Here is a 21,054-nt window from a genome sequence, read left to right as displayed (position 1 = left end):
CGCTTCCACTGCAGCAAGGGATTCTGGGTATCATCAGTGTGAGGCTAATACAGTAATATTTACAGTTGCTTTATGCTTTACTGTGGAGGGTTTTTGTCACTTTTTTTACCCACCATAACCTTAATGACAGTGGTGATTACCTAGTCTAGTCTCAAACCATAAGCCATTAAGACCAGCCTCACAGTGATGATACCCATCAAGGTTGAAACATGTATGTGAGTAGGTCTTATGGCTTTGCATCTCATCCCAGCCTCTGTTTAAAAGCTGTGTTTTAAAACAGCATGCAGAGGCTTGAGGATTGGCTTGTTTAATACGAGCTTGAAACAAAAGGTGGCACTGAGTGCTCATTTGCATGTCATTTCCCAGAATCCCTTGCTGCAGTTTATGCGCTGTATGCTGGGTGACAATGGGGAAAGACAGGGTTGCAGACCTGTCTAAGACATGCAAATGAACATACAGTAATATTTACAGTTGATATATATATATATATATATATATATATATATATATATATATATACATATATACATATATATATACATATATACATATATATACAGAGAACTAACAATACATATTTAACCCTGTTTGCCCCACCCAATCTCATATAGGGTCTACATTGGCCCTGAGTCTCCCGCATGGTGTTATAGGGGAGGTCAGGAAAGGCTTCTGGGGCCTTTCCCAAATCGTGCTCACGGTGACAGCGCCTCAATCTCTTGAAGCCCCCAGATATGTGGAGAGAAATCTCTGCAGGAGAACTTATCTCTTCTCCTCCCTTATAGATTTCAGTCTCAGGCAAGGTGTATGTGAAAAAAGGTGTTCTTTATTCTTGTTACTCACTCTCTCTCAAACCAATCAAAGGCAGCTTTCAGCTTACACTGCAATCAATTCTCAGCAGTAGGGTCTTCACCCATAGGATGTCCCTGGACCTACACTCCTGGCCACTGGCCACTCACCACCAGAAGCAGTCCTTGCTCTTCCCTTACCCTCTGGTAGGGTAAGGGGGATAGTCCTGCACAACTCCCTGCAGGGAGGGCCTCAGTAAGCAGAGCCCTGCACTACTGGGTTGGATAGACTAGCCTCTCTCAGTGGTAGAGGCAACTGGCTAAATTGAGGAAGTGCAGCTCCTTAAGTAAGTTCCAGTAAGAACCAGACCATTGTCCCTGATTGGACACCAGGCTTGATTGCACTACCTTCTCTGACTCACTGAGCTGCAAAGGTGCAAAGCTGCAAAACCCATGATTTCTCCTGGCAACCTACCCTTACTAGGGATAACTGCCAGGAGGATGGCAGACTTGTAGCCCAAAACCAGCCAGGGCTACACATATACAAGGCAAGGGCACCAAGTGAAATATATATATAGATATGTATCTGCTGCAGAATGGTCAGAACATAGCACAAAGCATAACTATCACAGCGAAAAGTACTTATCTGCAATCACTCTACTATGTACTACAAATGTAGAGGTATCTACCACACACAGTGTGGTTCAGGGGAGGACAAACATGTTTGACCTTGCTTAGCTCTTCTCCTGGCCTGTTCCCACATACAGTATCAGGAGAACCAGAGCCGGCGTCATGGTGGTGGAGTCGGTGCCACAGTTACAGAGACCCCACGCTCTTCCCCACTACAAGTAAACTTATTGCCAGGGGAGAGCGGTGGGCCTCTGTAACTCTCTTACCGTCTCCTTCTTTCCCTTCAGTGTCCCTCAGCATGGCGCCGTTACGTCAAATGACATGACAACGGGTTGTCACTTGACATCCATTTGACATCGCAACGCTATGATGAGGGACCCTGCAGGAAGAGATGGTGAAGGAGAAAGTAAAAGGCCCTACACCACATGCCCCGCACCAAGCCCCAGCCGCGCCTGAGGAGAACTGTGGTACTTCCCTGAAGATTAAAAACATGAGTGATGTAAATTAAAGGCGGTCGTAGGATAGTTGCTGCGTTTCTACTGCTCTAATTTCCTGTTGTGTTGTGCTGTCAGTATACAATTGGTAGTATAGGCCCAGCTGAAAGGGTTTACCTTGACGTGCTTGCAGATTTGATATGTTTTTGCCATAAGATTGAACAAAATAATGAGAAGAAAAAAACATATAGAAATGAACTAAATAATTTGTCTTATTGGATGTGCATTGGGGCCGCATAGTTTAATGTTCTCAATGTTAATAGAAGTTTGTTCTTTTATTTGTCACAGCTGTCAGCAAATTAGCATTGACAGGTGTATATAATTTGGAGAATGTAATATTAATATGTAGGATTGTAATAAATCTGCGGCACAAGGGAACTACAGTAGGATAGGGGAAATAGGTCTGTGCAGATGGAAACAGGGTCACTAATAAAGAAAAAAAACGGTCACACCGTATATATACATATATTTTAAATATTATTAAAACTTTTCTATTTAAAGCTGCCGTTCCAGCTGTCGATTTAAAAAAAATATTTTTAATTTTTTTAATTCAATATGTGCATCAATACAATCGGCACACTGACAAGTGATTAGCTAAGTTGCTGAACGATTCGTTCTCCTGTAATTTATCGCTGAAATTCGGCTGGGGGTTCACTAAATGCATCTTGGGTAATCTTATTCTGCACTGACAGACAAAATTCTGTGAGGAAAATCATGTGACCAGGCAGGCACGAGATTCAATTGGTTCACTGCTAGGGCAGGGCTCAAAAAGGTGATGCTGTTACAGAATGAGAATGGGATGTGTCTTTGTAAATGGTTGCTATAGGAACATAAATGCCTTACATTAGAATACATAAAAAATGTCTTTAAAATTGTTTTTTTGTTTGTTTGTTTGTTTTTTAAATGCTACAAGCATTTTCTCATAGTACATAACTGATTTATTAAAAAAACACACATGTAGGATATTGCTTGAACTGCAGCTTTAAGGTTGTTCAGATTTGTTTGAGCTAAGTAGGATTGCCCCTTAAGAAAAAGGACCTTTGAGTCAAACTACCCATTAAACAAACTAGCTGTACTGTTATCTCTGTTGAAAGGATGAAAGGATCATTAAAATTATCCTGACTAAACTAATGTTACAAGCTGTCCTTCTAGGCATTCCTCCAGCTAAAATGAATTAAAATGGCAACAGGTGACCAACGGACCTGAATAGCATAATACATGTAAACACTTCCTCAGTGTTACCGGCTGCAAACAGCTGTGGCGATTTTAATACAGCACTTACCAAAACAGTTCATTCAAGCAATGTCCTAGCCGAGTTTAATTTTATTGACTCTAATGAGGAGTCTAATGAGGGTCCTGGCAGCTCTCCAGCTTGGCAGCCTTTTCATGCAAAACATTATCCATTAACCATGCTTTTGCATATTACAAATGATCACACTATATCAATACACGGGCCTGATCCGCTTGACAACGAGTTTCTAATCTCATCCATTGTTCATCATTTTCTGTCGTTAGTCGGCAGCCGCTCAATGTGTCAACAGCAATTGCCTGAAATCACTTATCAGATGCTCAAGATATCCTCATTTGTATTTGGAATTAATAGGAGACCATTGGAGGTGTTTATTAAGGTGAGAATGTCTCAGGTTGACCTTGATTTGGTGTACTGGAAGGAAACTTTGTAATGTGTTAGAAAAAAGTTGCAGACTTTCAAAGGTGAACTGATAAAGAAAAAGCCTCTTGTTTGAACTAAAGAACTGAGAGAACAGGAAAAAAAAACATCGAAGGGAAACATATATTTTGTGCATCCTGACGTGAGTTCGGATACGATAATAGACCTTCTCCCTGTTACAAAGTAAACAGAAGCAAGAAGCGCAGTAAGGATCAGCATGTTAAGAATATATTATTTCAACAATAAAACAATGATGAACGTGATGCAAAATAGACACAAAAGCAACAAACAACAATCAATTGTGTGACGGGAAGGTGTAACCAGGCTACAAAATAAAGGTTTAAGTCCATCTGGTTACCCCTGAAACTGTGGGGTCCTTGGCAGCTACCTAGCACCATAAACCAGAGATTATACATATGTATCCCTGGGTAGTTTTGGGCTATAGGTCTGCCCTCCTTCTGGCAGTAATACCTAGTAAGGGAAGGTTGCCAGGAGTAATCATGGGTTTTCCCCCACTCCTTGCAGTGCAGTGAGTAAGGGAAGGTAGTGTAATCAGGCCTTGTGTCCAATCAGTGACACTGGGGTGGTTCCTACTGGACTGATACTTAATACTGGTACTTCCTGATATAGCAGTTGGTCTCTACCTTTGAGAGAGACAGGTTCACCCGTACTAAGCTGTCAGAGCTCTGGCAAGCTTGAGGCCCTCACTCCGGATAGGTTTGGGAACCATACCTCTTATTCCACAAGGGGATAAGGGAAGAGCACGGATCACTCTTGGTGCCCTTGGCTGGGAGTGGATCCAGGGACATCCTGAATGTGTATACCCTGACAACTGCTGTCAACTGCTGCTGAATACAGAAAGCCCCAACTAAAGATCCTGTGTTTTACCTATACCTCTTGGCCTAAGACTGAAGTCTATTAGGAGGAGGGGGGAGGAATTCTTCTGAAGGGACTTCACCCCATACACCTCGGGGCTGCACAAGATGGAGGCGCTGCACCTGTGAGTACTATTCGGGCAAAACCCTTCAGTACTGCAAAACCAACTCTTTATCAAAAAAGCAAGGAAAACAGAATGTTTTTTTTATATAACCCTCACCCAATAGGGTTTCCCCTTGGTGGCATGCTTCATCATTGGGTCCATCCCGTTCCGCTGCGGAACGGGGCATGCTGCGACCTACGAGCTATGTGGGAGCACTTATTAGTATGACTGTACACACACACACACACACAATATATATATACTGTAGTGTAAGATTTCACTTGCCACAGCACTAGATTGCACCAACAGCAGCAGATTGAATCCAAAACACTTGCCACACAGCACCAGTTATAACCACACAGCACTTGCCTTAGCATTGGATGGTATCCACATCATTCACCAGATATAATCCCACACCTTCCGCTCCCCTGTTTTTCTGAGTGTTTGCTTGCTTTCCCTCATTTTTCACTGTCTGCTTCTCCTTGTTTTTTCAACAACACACAAGACACAGCGCAGGGTTTTTTCTGTCATGTGCTAACTCTCTCTCCCCATCTTTCTTTTTCCATCCGTTTATAGCGCCATTAACGTACTGTATGGCACCCAGGACCGCCAACAGAAATCATGGGGCCCAGGATAAATGAAAGGAGCAGGGACCCTCCCCCACAACCCATAGCGCACCTACCATGAAAAAAATTTTTTTAGCGCGCAACTTTTATTTAACTGTTTTCTTCTTATTGTAATACGGAAAAAAAACATTACAATGCAATCTGTTTATTATACCCCCACAATACATATAAAAATACACCCCCCCCCCCCCAATACATATATAGGTCCAACCCCACACACCAATAAGATAATGAATAACATTTGGCAAACACTTCACTACAAGAAGATAACAGCTTACCTAAACGACTGGGGTCGGGCGAGAGGCTGGCGCAGGGGGAGCTAGGATGGCGGGTGCGTGCTCGCCACGGCGCTTTCCCTCCGTCACACGTTGAACACCATTCATCTCACCCCTGCACGTCGTACACCCTGCGCAAGCGCGCCGAGACCTCTGCGCATGCGCATGGGCAGTGCTTGACTGTGTGTGTGTGTGTGTGTGTGTTTTGGATGAACGTGCTAATCTAGAAAAAAAAACCAGATGTGAATGACTAATTTCCTGAACCCCTTAACCAGTGTCTGGATGCCCCCGATGCACATTTTTCAAAGGCAGCAATCCCGCCTGGGATCTTACCTGATCTGAAGTCCCTCAATGTCAAGGTACCCTCATGATATATACTGGAGGGGAGGTGTTCCCTACCTGTCTTCTGGGTTAGGGGGGATTCCGCTGTCTCCCGTGTGAAGCTTGAGAGTCAGATCTGGAAGAAAGCAGTATAGGTTATTTTGGTGTAGGTATAGGACAATTAAGATATATAGGGTAAATAAGATATCAACATCCAGAGTGTGAGGCAGAGAGCGAGACAGGGTGACAGAGAGCGTGAGACATGGTGACAGAGAGAGCGAGGCAGGGTGACAGAGAGAGCGAGGCAGGGTGACAGAGAGAGCGAGGCAGGGTGACATAGAGAGCAAGGCAGGGTGACAGAGAGAGGCAGGGTGACAGAGAGAGGGGGAGAGGGAGACAGGGTGACAGAGAGAGGGAGACAGGGAGACAGGGCGGGTAGGTGACTGACTGGAGACAGGGGGCGAGGTCCAGGGGAGGCCATGGGGGGCCAGAAGAGGCCGTGGGGGGCCAGAGAAGGTCCAGGGGAGGTCATGGGGTTACCAGGGGAGGTCGTGGGGGGACCAGGGAAGGCCGTGGTGGGACCAGGGGAGGCCATTGGGGTACCAGGGGAGGTCTTGGGGGGACAAGGGGAGGTCATGGGGGACAGGGGACATCCAGGGGAGGCCATAGGGGGACAAGGGGAGTCCATGGGAGGGATCAGGGGAGGTCATGGGGGGGACCAGGGAAGGCCGTGGTGGGACCAGGGGAGGCCATTGGGGGACTAGGGGAGGTCTTGGGGGGACAAGGGGAGGTCCAGGGGAGGCCGTGGGGGGACCAGGTGAGGCCGTGGGGGGTCTCAGGGGAGGTCATGGGGGGGACCAGGGGAGGCCATGGGGGGACCAGGGGAGGCTGTTGGGGACCAGGGGAGACCATGGGGGACCAGGGGAGGCTGTGGGGGGCCAGAGGAGACCAGGGGAGAGGCATGGGAGGACATGGGACATTGCTTACCTGCTCTATGCTGAGCAGAAGAAATGGCGGCTTCGCAGCTCAGAGTCTGGCTGTGAGCCAAAAAAATAAATCCTAGCAAAACACCAGCCAATCAGGTTGGGGAAGGGGTGTCCGGCAGGAGAAATGTTGGGATCTTCAGCGGGTACAATCTGGTTGCCAGGGGCGACTGGAAGGCCGGATGTGTCAGCACTGCGCACAGGGTTCTTTTTTTTTTGAGACTGCATTTTTTTTTTGACGGGCAAGGCCAGGACCGCGAGTGATCCAGTGGGGGGGGGAAAGCCCCCCCCTTACCCCCTCCATGGCAGTGTCCCCCAGACTCCTGGTTTTCGAGCCCAGATCCATTTCCCGCACAGCTATGGGTCTCCAGAGATACTGTGTAATAAAACATATTTTATTATGAGTTGATCATTTACTATAAATGTCTATTCAGCCAGCCCAGGCATATACCAAGGTGCTGGGATGTCTGGATAGACATCGTAGTTGAAGGGGAGATGGAACGTTGAGAGGTGTATGGGTGCTAAGTTACCAGGGCAGGGTGGAGTACTGAGTCCGAGAACAGAGAGCCCCTGTGGGGACTCAGTGGAGCCTGCCCAGTAGGTGGCAATGGGTTGACTGGGGGAAGTGGCAGAATGTTGGTGCGTTTCCCATTGGTCAATTCATATTTCCCACCCACGGGGCATCCTGAGCCATCTTGTCACACCCCCTCTTCTGACGTCAGCCAAAGGACGAGCCCCTATTCCTATTAGCTGGCAGGGAGGAATTCCCACGCTCTTATTGGTCACTCCTCCTACCTCCATGCTGAACATAGAACAGTGGAAGGTATGTAAGAGAAGGTTTGGCAGGTTTGGTGGTCTCTAGGCTGGCAACGACTTGTACAGGGGGAGTAGAAGGACTCTTAGCGACTGAACCCCACTGTTTAGGCTTGTTATCAGTCCAGTCTATCTGTTGATTGTGGAGTTGGAGCCAACATAGACCCAGGATTACCTGCATCACAGGGGAGTGAATTACGTCCAAGGAAATTTTTTCTTTATGACCATCCTTCGTGGAGAGGGAAAGAAGAATTGTCTCCAAAGTAATGAAGGCTTGCTGGAGAGGTCTTCCATCAATGGCCTCGAGACCGACAGGTACGAACTTCTGTATGATAGGGATGTTGTGCTTGTTGGTGAACTCCTGGTTCACAAAGTTTCCCCCAGACCAAGAGTCGACAAAAGCAGACGCAGATACACGGAAGTCAGGACCCTCGAGGAAGATCGGAAGCATAATCCTTTTCAGTAGTGTTCCCTTAGTAGGGGGAGAAGAAGAAATAGTACCCAATGAGATTCCCCCATACCTCATTGGGTGTTGGCGTTTCCCGGCTCCGAAGGACAGCGGTGCACCAGATGTCCAGGTAGACCACAGTAGAAACACAAGCCATCGTTCTTCCGACTTTGTTTCTCAGAATAGGAGAGTTGATGACTTCCTAACTGCATGGGTACTGGGTCCTCAAGAGCTGGGAGAATGGTGAGAGTAGGTCTGTGGATAGAAGACATAGGAGTGAGAGAGCGAGCATGATGGCGTCCAAACCGCCTTTCCTGAAGGCATTGATCCACACGAATACATACGGCTATCAGGTCCTCCAGTGCGGAGGGTCTTCCCTGGGCCGCTAACTCATTCTTCAGAGTCTCCGAAAGTCCTTGCCAGAAGGCTGCAGATAAAGCCTCATCGTTCCAGCCTGTCTCCGCAGCGATGGTCCGGAACTCCAGGGTATACTTGGCAACAGATCTGTGGCCCTGGGAAATATGAAACAAAGAAGATGCAGTAGTAACTTTACGACCAGGGATATCAAACACCTGCTTGAATTCTTTCTTGAACTTAGCAAAATCTTGTGTAAGTTCGGGTCTCAGTTCCCAGATGGGAGAAGCCAGGACAATGCATCGCCAGTCAAGAGTGCAATAATATAAGCCACTTTAGCTCTGTCAGAAGAGAAGCGAGAAGAAGTTAATTCAAATTGAAAATCACATTGGATTAAGAATCCACGACACCCATGTGGGTCACCAGCATAGCGATTGGGAGTGGGGAGACGTGGCTCCAGAGGTAAATTAGGCTCTGGCCTAGGGGAGGACAAGATCAAAGGTCTGAGAATGCGAGATTGCGACTGATGGAGCTAAATAGCGTCAATTCTCTGGGCCAAGGAGGTGACATGGTTGCTCAAATACTGGAAATGGTCAGAAATGGAGGCCAGAGCTGGGCCCACCTCAGGGGGGTCTATGTTTGTTCGGCTCAGCATATTGTAACACTCGTGCTGCCTACAAACAAGACAAGACCCCTGCACTGAGGTGGGAAGGTATTACACCACACACCCGCAGCAGCGGAGGCGTGCCTGGAAGGCGGATTGTTTATCATAGTCGGGTCTGGGTTGGAGAGTGTAGAAGATGCGGTATACTTGCCGAGTTCCGGGATTGGAGAAGACAGAATAGTAGGGGTCCGTAAGCCGTAGTCTGGGATTGGAGAGAGCAGCATAGTCAGAGTTTTTACGCTGTGTTCAAGGGTAGGAGAGATTGCCGTAGTCGAGGCTACACTGGCGACACACTTTATCGCAGTGCGGCCAGATCCGCAAGCCGGGAGATTTCCCGGCTTGCTAGTGGCCGCCCCTCGGCGTGCCGCGCGTCATAGACGCGCGGTCACGCGTCATCGGGAGCCTGCGCCCCCTGCACGCGTGTCCAAGGGCTCCCCGAGGGAGCCCTGGTGTCCCGCGATCGCGGGACAGCGGCAGGGGGTTCCGGGGGACCCGGCGGACCCGGCAGCGGTAGGGAGAGCGCCCCGATCGGAGGGCGCTCTTCCGCTGCTTCGGCGCGCGCCCGTCACACTCGGGCGCGCGCCAGGCTACTGCTGCGGCACAGAACGGGCAAATGCTCGAATAAACTGTGCCGCAGCAGTATGCCAAAGTCCAAAATCCAGAAGGGTCCACCAACAAGCCGAGTCAGTACAAAAGAGGTTAACTGCAAAGGAGAGAGCACTGCACAAATGAAGTGAGGTTCACGAGGCTACATAGGATTATGCTGAGCAAAGCATGGAAGGAAGCAGGACGTATTAAAAGGCAGGACAAACAAATGGGGAAAGGGGGCGGAGCGGAGCAGCGGCCTCAGCGGAGAAGGGATAGGCTGCAGGTAACAAGGCAGGAAGGGGAGTCTTGCCACAGATCTGGGGATCGTCGCACATCATTGCGTGTGCGCGTCGAGCGGGAGAGACGCGCAGCGCATGAGGGAGGCGGGACCAGGATCCGTGCGGCAGCTAGAAGAGCTGCGGGTGCGCGCACGCTCTGCAATGAGAGTGGGGGAGCGCACATGGGCAGGAACTGTGGCCGTGGCGGCAGCAGCAGCAGGTAAGGAGGGAACACGCCTCAAAGGACATGTTCTCCGATTCCTTATAGCGATCTTGTTTACAGTAACTCATGATATAAAAAGTTACCAATTAATAGTAGTTGACCAAAATTTTACTAATTTCTGAAGATTCTCCATTTTTCCTTATCGCTGCTTGATGTATGTAGGCCATTGAATGAGAAGTGAGAGCCTGAGCTGCTGCTGCTTACTGAGCTTCTACCAGTTCCTTCCTTCCTTTGGCTAATTAGCACCCCGTGACCAACTATTGTCCACCTTCACAGCTATCAGCATCCCTGTTGCCAGTGGCAGGATTTGAATGGTATTTTGTGTACCATTTTGTGGGGGCCCAAACAAACCAACACTCATATGGCATTGCCAACCAGATAGCCATAACGTTCAAGTTGGTATAATTAATAATTCATTAATTAATAGCATGTTCTTGTATAGCGCTGCTAGTTTTACGTAGCACTTTACAGAGAAATGTTGCAGGCACAGGTCCCTGCCCCATAGAGCTTGCAATCTATGATTTTGGTGCCTGAGGCACAAGGAGATAAAATGACTTGCCCAAGGTCACAAGGAGCCAACACCGGGAATTGAACCAGGGCTCAGTTTGTTTGATGTACAGTATGTCCTACAGTAACTAGTTCATCTCTGACACAAGGGTAAGAGGGAAGAACAAGTTATATATAGTACAGTAGACCTTTATTTTTCATTTTTCCCCTGTGAAAAACGTGTAAATATACAGGTTACAGACAGTGGCTTATGTGACTGCTCGCACAGCATTTGAGTGAGGAGTGAAAGCCAGCTATGGATTTTACAAGCTAAGCTGCTGCTGCTGCTCCTCCTCCTCCTGCTCCTCCTGCTGCTGCTGTGGCTGCAGATGCTTCTGTTGCTTCTGCTTATTGAGAGGAGTATAAGGACTGTAAGGGGGAGTGTTTTTTCTTAATGTAGCCCTCTTACCCCCACCCTAAGTGAGATTGAGGTGGGTAGGTGTATCTGACTACTTATCAGTGTGGTGCTATACCTGTTTGGCAACCAGGAGAGCTGAGCTTCCGCCACGGGGAACCTGGGGTATGTACTTACACTCGGTGCAGCGCCTCCACTGATGAGGGATCCCAACGGGGTGAGAGTGTGCCCTCACCAGAACCCACATACAGTAAATACACACTGTGTGAATAAACAGTATTTACTGAGCATAAACTGTAACTCCAATAACACCTCTTTGCATAACATCAAAACAATATATCAATAACAGTGCATCACTCTGAATGCATACCATCCCCCCCACCCACATGTCCATCATCACATTCCCCGCAGTCTCTTGAGTGTCCCCAACAATAAAGACCAGTGTGAGTGTGTGGGATAGCGCTTCCCTGTGTTGGGGCCCGGTGGTGCACTTAATATATACTACCTCCCTGACCAGTCCTGGTCAGGAAAATCCTTGGAACTCTGCAACACCGCACAGTGATCCCACGGCGTGCTGCGCTGCTCTCTGCAGGAATGGATGCCCACGCTGCATCCACAGGAAAGGAATCTCCAGCCGGAATGCTTCTTTAACACAGTCTCTGAACACGCTGTCAGACAGTCAGAGGCCGTCAGACAGCAACCCTCTTGCTGCTCTAAATATGGTGAAGGAGTCCCTGTCCTAAGGCCAACCCTATACCATACAGCTTCCTCTGGTGTCATAGGGGACTAACTGGGCCCTGGGGTATACCTCTACCCTAGTCCCTGCATGCAGAATAACTCTCCCTGTAACTTCTGTCTGATCCCAGACTCTGGCAGCTCACCACGTGCAACTGGCACTGGTGATATAACACAAACTGAACAACTAGAAAGCAACACCCTTCTTCCTATGAGGGGCCTCTCACTGACACAGCCAAAGCTAACTGCTGTGGCTGCACTTAAGGTCACACTGTGTCTTCTAGTCAGAGTACACAGTACGACAGCAATGTCACTGACAAGATTACACACACCTAAGGGCAGGGTCCATATATAAGGGGCCTTCCCTAAGAACTTACCCACTAACCTAGTGGGGAGTGGGGCCTACCTGGGCCTGGGGTTTCTCTGGCCTAGTACAGCAGAGCCCTGCTCTGTGTACACTACCTTCCCCAATCTCTTCCTGGATCCAACTGCCAAACGTGGTCCCCGCAACATTGTAGCCTTCCTCCACAGGAGAAGCTGCAAAACCCTATTTGCTGGCTGGCTGCACATGATGTGGGTGAAAGGGCAATCCCCAGAGGCTGCTGGGAATTGTAGTCCACTCAGGACCTCTGTAGCATTGGGACCGCGTGTGCTATCCTTACTACGCCTGTGCAAAGCTGTAATGGTCGCCGCTATGCTTAACTGCGCCTGTACGACCTCTAGAGAGCCTTCCTGCCTCTCTGCCTTATCACAGGTGAACCGGGGAGCCAAAGGGGACCTGGCTACATTCTCCCCCTGGTGGAAATACCAACGACCCCGCTTGGAGGACAGCGTCACACAGCACAGAGTTATATAATAAAAATGCAGGGCATAGTATATACAACTTATCACAGGTGCTTTACCATCAACAGTGCGTAACTTAATCATAACCGTTATACCCGAGGCCAGCTGAGTGATTGCTGTTTGCTGAGACCAATTGTGGGGTGCCCCTAACTGATAATGTGGGGGTTCCTCACTTTGACTTTCGTGAGCCTCCGCAAATTCATGGTCAGGTGCAACAGTCACTGGTTCCATACTACTTCCTCCCCCTGGTGGAAGGAATAGCACAGTGTCTCTTGGCCAGATCTTTACCCGGCCATCCGCGGCATGGATGCGGTAGCCCAGGAGGTCTTGACCTTTTCCGCGGTCCACCACATGGTGAATGGAGCGCTCCTTTGTGTGCTTAAAGGAGGCAATTTTCACGGGATCACTCACAACACAGTCCTTGTCCCTAAGCACTTGGGAGGCTTCCACTGGGAAGCGAGCGATTAGCAAAGTCTCTGTACTCAAAGTCTTTGTTACATCCTGCAGGGGGTAAAGGGTAGACACCCGACCACTGCGGTGATTCACGGTGGCCAACAGGTCCTCGGGGATGCTGTCAGTTCCCACCTCGGCCGTCTTGGGACCTGCCCCCGGTACTTCTGGGGCAGTCCACTTACGCGCTGAAAACTCGGGAGCGTTGGATCCCAGTCCTGGGACCACTTGTGTCGGAGCGCACGGGCTCATACTCCGTTCAGAAGCCGCAACTCTGGCCTTCTTCACGGCCAGCTCCATCGGAGATTGTGGGGAGTTAGGGAGTTCCTTACCACTCCACTGGCTTGGGATGGATTCCCCCAATGAGGACACCTCCGCCAGGACGCGATGCAGACGGGAGCACTTCACCCGGGTGACCAGACTTAAGGAGCCATCGTGCTCCGCAGTCACCTGGAGGCTCACCCCCGACACCCCTGGGGCAGTCGACTCACCCTCATCGTCGTTTCGTACTGGTCCCCATTCTAGGACCGATGGTACCTCGGTAGTAGGTCTGACTGACCATTGTAGGGCGCACGGGCCCACAGCAGGGTCCGCAACATCGGGATACACCTCCTCTAGGGCACACGGGCCCACAGCAGGCTCTGCATCCGCCAAGATAGGGTGTTCATTGCTGTCACTAAAGTGGTCCGCCGGCAGGCGCATCACCACAAGTGACTGGTCGCTGGATTCACTAGAAGAAGGTGGGGGTATATACACCTTACCCTGTGATTCCTCTGTATCATCGCTGGGGTGGTTCGCCGGTAGGCGCATCGCCACCGATGGGACTTCAACCTCATCCCGCTCAGGAACCGGATCTGAAATGTTCACTCGGGCACACGGGCCCTTCACAACCGGTTGTTGGTAGCGGGAATCCCTAAGTAATTTCTCCCTGAAGACAGACTTAACTTCAGCACAACTCATAGTGATATAGAGGTCAGGCTCCTCCTCCCTAGAACAGTCTGTCTCATCCACGTTTGGTTGGAAGTCACAGTGCTTGCTCCCCCTGGTGGAATCTGAAGGAGGGGCATTTTCCCTGAATCTCTCTCCTGGCGCTCGCCAGGCCACATACACATTGGGGTGTATGTCCTGACAGTCTATCTCATCATCCTCCTCAGAAAACCAAGAGTCTATTACGGCATCACTGTATGGTTGAAGATAACAAGGCTTGCTCCCCCTGGTGGAATCTGAAGGAGGGGCCCTTTCTGCAAAGGAGTGGTTCTGGCTCTGTGCTGAGTCACTCACAGTGCAGGGGCGGGGTTCGGGTTTGCGCGCCCAACCCGGACAATACTCTGCAACAATTTCTTGCACAGTTCTGGTGCTCTCCCGACTTGGCGGGAGCCGCCATCTTAGGTGTGACTCACTGCTAGAGAGAGACTCCATTTTAATCACAGTCTCTGCAATTACACTAGGGCTCTCTATATAGATAGGGGGGTAGCCTTCTGGTTTTCCCGCCAATCCCGGACAGTTTTCTTCAACACTATTTAGTGCAGGCTTGCAGCCAGCAGCACGTGCGCTCCCCTGCTCTGGCGGGAGACGCCATTTGGCTGGGTCGGCGTAAACTAGGGGGTACCCCTCAGACGGGCCCCCGGGCATACACAGGGCGGACGGTGCATCTGCCAGGCATATATCCGCGGTGGGGATGGCCACAAAAAGTATCGTTTTCCATAGGGCCGTGGGATCGTGTTCTTCCTCTAAGAAACATGCGTGCGGCCAACCTGGAATTTTACGCATAAAGTACTGAACCTCAACCGCGGGCATAGTTGCGGGAAGGCCACCACCCGGCCAGGTTCCATACATTGCCTCAAAGCCCAGGCAAGGACCTCATGGCCGGACTTTCCAAACATGGTGACAAAAAATTGAGACTTGGACAATTTGGGAAAAAAAATGGAACAGGGCACCCCAGGCCTGTATCTCAGCAGCGCCTCCAAATGTAGCCCTCTTACCCCCACCCTAAGTGAGATTGAGGTGGGTAGGTGTATCTGACTACTTATCAGTGTGGTGCTATACCTGTTTGGCAACCAGGAGAGCTGAGCTTCCGCCACGGGGAACCTGGGGTATGTACTTACACTCGGTGCAGCGCCTCCACTGATGAGGGATCCCAACGTGGTGAGAGTGTGCCCTCACCAGAACCCACATACAGTAAATACACACTGTGTGAATAAACAGTATTTACTGAGCATAAACTGTAACTCCAATAACACCTCTTTGCATAACATCAAAACAATATATCAATAACAGTGCATCACTCTGAATGCATACCATCCCCCCCACCCACATGTCCATCATCACATTCCCCGCAGTCTCTTGAGTGTCCCCAACAATAAAGACCAGTGTGAGTGTGAGGGATAGCGCTTCCCTGTGTTGGGGCCCGGTGGTGCACTTAATATATACTACCTCCCTGACCAGTCCTGGTCAGGAAAATCCTTGGAACTCTGCAACACCGCACAGTGATCCCACGGCGTGCTGCGCTGCTCTCTGCAGGAATGGATGCCCACGCTGCATCCACAGGAAAGGAATCTCCAGCCGGAATGCTTCTTTAACACAGTCTCTGAACACGCTGTCAGACAGTCAGAGGCCGTCAGACAGCAACCCTCTTGCTGCTCTAAATATGGTGAAGGAGTCCCTGTCCTAAGGCCAACCCTATACCATACAGCTTCCTCTGGTGTCATAGGGGACTAACTGGGCCCTGGGGTATACCTCTACCCTAGTCCCTGCATGCAGAATAACTCTCCCTGTAACTTCTGTCTGATCCCAGACTCTGGCAGCTCACCACGTGCAACTGGCACTGGTGATATAACACAAACTGAACAACTAGAAAGCAACACCCTTCTTCCTATGAGGGGCCTCTCACTGACACAGCCAAAGCTAACTGCTGTGGCTGCACTTAAGGTCACACTGTGTCTTCTAGTCAGAGTACACAGTACGACAGCAATGTCACTGACAAGATTACACACACCTAAGGGCAGGGTCCATATATAAGGGGCCTTCCCTAAGAACTTACCCACTAACCTAGTGGGGAGTGGGGCCTACCTGGGCCTGGGGTTTCTCTGGCCTAGTACAGCAGAGCCCTGCTCTGTGTACACTACCTTCCCCAATCTCTTCCTGGATCCAACTGCCAAACGTGGTCCCCGCAACATTGTAGCCTTCCTCCACAGGAGAAGCTGCAAAACCCTATTTGCTGGCTGGCTGCACATGATGTGGGTGAAAGGGCAATCCCCAGAGGCTGCTGGGAATTGTAGTCCACTCAGGACCTCTGTAGCATTGGGACCGCGTGTGCTATCCTTACTACGCCTGTGCAAAGCTGTAATGGTCGCCGCTATGCTTAACTGCGCCTGTACGACCTCTAGAGAGCCTTCCTGCCTCTCTGCCTTATCACAGGTGAACCGGGGAGCCAAAGGGGACCTGGCTACATTCTCCCCCTGGTGGAAATACCAACGACCCCGCTTGGAGGACAGCGTCACACAGCACAGAGTTATATAATAAAAATGCAGGGCATAGTATATACAACTTATCACAGGTGCTTTACCATCAACAGTGCGTAACTTAATCATAACCGTTATACCCGAGGCCAGCTGAGTGATTGCTGTTTGCTGAGACCAATTGTGGGGTGCCCCTAACTGATAATGTGGGGGTTCCTCACTTTGACTTTCGTGAGCCTCCGCAAATTCATGGTCAGGTGCAACAGTCACTGGTTCCATACTACTTCCTCCCCCTGGTGGAAGGAATAGCACAGTGTCTCTTGGCCAGACCTTTACCCGGCCATCCGCGGCATGGATGCGGTAGCCCAGGAGGTCTTGACCTTTTCCGCGGTCCACCACATGGTGAATGGAGCGCTCCTTTGTGTGCTTAAAGGAGGCAATTTTCACGGGATCACTCACAACACAGTCCTTGTCCCTAAGCACTTGGGAGGCTTCCACTGGGAAGCGAGCGATTAGCAAAGTCTCTGTACTCAAAGTCTTTGTTACATCCTGCAGGGGGTAAAGGGTAGACACCCGACCACTGCGGTGATTCACGGTGGCCAACAGGTCCTCGGGGATGCTGTCAGTTCCCACCTCGGCCGTCTTGGGACCTGCCCCCGGTACTTCTGGGGCAGTCCACTTACGCGCTGAAAACTCGGGAGCGTTGGATCCCAGTCCTGGGACCACTTGTGTCGGAGCGCACGGGCTCATACTCCGTTCAGAAGCCGCAACTCTGGCCTTCTTCACGGCCAGCTCCATCGGAGATTGTGGGGAGTTAGGGAGTTCCTTACCACTCCACTGGCTTGGGATGGATTCCCCCAATGAGGACACCTCCGCCAGGACGCGATGCAGACGGGAGCACTTCACCCGGGTGACCAGACTTAAGGAGCCATCGTGCTCCGCAGTCACCTGGAGGCTCACCCCCGACACCCCTGGGGCAGTCGACTCACCCTCATCGTCGTTTCGTACTGGTCCCCATTCTAGGACCGATGGTACCTCGGTAGTAGGTCTGACTGACCATTGTAGGGCGCACGGGCCCACAGCAGGGTCCGCAACATCGGGATACACCTCCTCTAGGGCACACGGGCCCACAGCAGGCTCTGCATCCGCCAAGATAGGGTGTTCATTGCTGTCACTAAAGTGGTCCGCCGGCAGGCGCATCACCACAAGTGACTGGTCGCTGGATTCACTAGAAGAAGGTGGGGGTATATACACCTTACCCTGTGATTCCTCTGTATCATCGCTGGGGTGGTTCGCCGGTAGGCGCATCGCCACCGATGGGACTTCAACCTCGTCCCGCTCAGGAACCGGATCTGAAATGTTCACTCGGGCACACGGGCCCTCCACAACCGGTTGTTGGTAGCGGGAATCCCTAAGTAATTTCTCCCTGAAGACAGACTTAACTTCAGCACAACTCATAGTGATATAGAGGTCAGGCTCCTCCTCCCTAGAACAGTCTGTCTCATCCACGTTTGGTTGGAAGTCACAGTGCTTGCTCCCCCTGGTGGAATCTGAAGGAGGGGCATTTTCCCTGAATCTCTCTCCTGGCGCTCGCCAGGCCACATACACATTGGGGTGTATGTCCTGACAGTCTATCTCATCATCCTCCTCAGAAAACCAAGAGTCTATTACGGCATCACTGTATGGTTGAAGATAACAAGGCTTGCTCCCCCTGGTGGAATCTGAAGGAGGGGCCCTTTCTGCAAAGGAGTGGTTCTGGCTCTGTGCTGAGTCACTCACAGTGCAGGGGCGGGGTTCGGGTTTGCGCGCCCAACCCGGACAATACTCTGCAACAATTTCTTGCACAGTTCTGGTGCTCTCCCGACTTGGCGGGAGCCGCCATCTTAGGTGTGACTCACTGCTAGAGAGAGACTCCATTTTAATCACAGTCTCTGCAATTACACTAGGGCTCTCTATATAGATAGGGGGGTAGCCTTCTGGTTTTCCCGCCAATCCCGGACAGTTTTCTTCAACACTATTTAGTGCAGGCTTGCAGCCAGCAGCACGTGCGCTCCCCTGCTCTGGCGGGAGACGCCATTTGGCTGGGTCGGCGTAAACTAGGGGGTACCCCTCAGACGGGCCCCCGGGCATACACAGGGCGGACGGTGCCTCTGCCAGGCATATATCCGCGGTGGGGATGGCCACAAAAAGTATCGTTTTCCATAGGGCCGTGGGATCGTGTTCTTCCTCTAAGAAACATGCGTGCGGCCAACCTGGAATTTTATGCATAAAGTACTGAACCTCAACCGCGGGCATAGTTGCGGGAAGGCTACCACCCGGCCAGGTTCCATACATTGCCTCAAAGCCCAGGCAAGGACCTCATGGCCGGACTTTCCAAACATGGTGACAAAAAATTGAGACTTGGACAATTTGGGAAAAAAAATGGAACAGGGCACCCCAGGCCTGTATCTCAGCAGCGCCTCCAAATGTAGCCCTCTTACCCCCACCCTAAGTGAGATTGAGGTGGGTAGGTGTATCTGACTACTTATCAGTGTGGTGCTATACCTGTTTGGCAACCAGGAGAGCTGAGCTTCCGCCACGGGGAACCTGGGGTATGTACTTACACTCGGTGCAGCGCCTCCACTGATGAGGGATCCCAACGTGGTGAGAGTGTGCCCTCACCAGAACCCACATACAGTAAATACACACCGTGTGAATAAACAGTATTTACTGAGCAGAAACTGTAACTCCAATAACACCTCTTTGCATAACATCAAAACAATATATCAATAACAGTGCATCACTCTGAATGCATACCATCCCCCCCACCCACATGTCCATCATCACATTCCCCGCAGTCTCTTGAGTGTCCCCAACAATAAAGACCAGTGTGAGTGTGAGGGATAGCGCTTCCCTGTGTTGGGGCCCGGTGGTGCACTTAATATATACTACTTCCCTGACCAGTCCTGGTCAGGAAAATCCTTGGAACTCTGCAACACCGCACAGTGATCCCACGGCGTGCTGCGCTGCTCTCTGCAGGAATGGATGCCCACGCTGCATCCACAGGAAAGGAATCTCCAGCCGGAATGCTTCTTTAACACAGTCTCTGAACACGCTGTCAGACAGTCAGAGGCCGTCAGACAGCAACCCTCTTGCTGCTCTAAATATGGTGAAGGAGTCCCTGTCCTAAGGCCAACCCTATACCATACAGCTTCCTCTGGTGTCATAGGGGACTAACTGGGCCCTGGGGTATACCTCTACCCTAGTCCCTGCATGCAGAATAACTCTCCCTGTAACTTCTGTCTGATCCCAGACTCTGGCAGCTCACCACGTGCAACTGGCACTGGTGATATAACACAAACTGAACAACTAGAAAGCAACACCCTTCTTCCTATGAGGGGCCTCTCACTGACACAGCCAAAGCTAACTGCTGTGGCTGCACTTAAGGTCACACTGTGTCTTCTAGTCAGAGTACACAGTACGACAGCAATGTCACTGACAAGATTACACACACCTAAGGGCAGGGTCCATATATAAGGGGCCTTCCCTAAGAACTTACCCACTAACCTAGTGGGGAGTGGGGCCTACCTGGGCCTGGGGTTTCTCTGGCCTAGTACAGCAGAGCCCTGCTCTGTGTACACTACCTTCCCCAATCTCTTCCTGGATCCAACTGCCAAACGTGGTCCCCGCAACATTGTAGCCTTCCTCCACAGGAGAAGCTGCAAAACCCTATTTGCTGGCTGGATGCACGTGATGTGGGTGAAAGGGCAATCCCCAGAGGCTGCTGGGAATTGTAGTCCACTCAGGACCTCTGTAGCATTGGGACCGCGTGCGCTATCCTTACTACGCCTGTGCAAAGCTGTAATGGTCGCCGCTATGCTTAACTGCGCCTGTGCGACCTCTAGAGAGCCTTCCTGCCTCTCTGCCTTATCACAGGTGAACCGGGGAGCCAAAGGGGACCTGGCTACATTAATATGGCTAAGGCTTTAACCTTTGAGTATGCAAGAACAGCAGCAAATCTCCTTGTGATGTGAGTAAAGGGTCAGAGACATATTCATCAGCAAAACATGCAGAGGTGGCTGCTGAATTGCCTCTAGTTCTTATACTACAACAGGACCCTCAGATTTCTAGCTAGTTTTTATAGGATAGTGATAGGGGTGTGATTGCTTGGTGAAATAATATATGGTATTTCAGTTTCTCACTGTTTTCAATTTTCATTGTGTCACTTGTTAAGGATGAATGGTCGAGCCCAGAGGTGTTATTGAGTGGAGGTGGGAGAGAGGGTGGGGGAAGGACTCATTAATGGCTGCATCAGGCTTTATGGCTTAACTCTACACCAAGGCCAGGAGAACAATCAGGTGCCAGATGCTTTCCTTGCCTTCTTCCTTGTACAGAGACTTTGGATTTTTTGTCTACACCTTGTGGACTAAACTCTGATGCCACTTGAGGGAGGATTGAATGAATGATTGCACACTAATGCCTGAGACCTACGATTTGTGGAGTAAAAGAGGGGGTGGTGGCCTGGCCCAGTATTCAGACAAGGCCTAGATTTGCCAGG

Source organism: Ascaphus truei, chromosome 2, assembly GCF_040206685.1.
Source record: "Ascaphus truei isolate aAscTru1 chromosome 2, aAscTru1.hap1, whole genome shotgun sequence".
Lineage (NCBI taxonomy): Eukaryota > Metazoa > Chordata > Amphibia > Anura > Ascaphidae > Ascaphus > Ascaphus truei.
The sequence above is the reverse complement of the archived record's forward strand: the minus strand, read 5'-3'. Positions refer to the sequence as shown.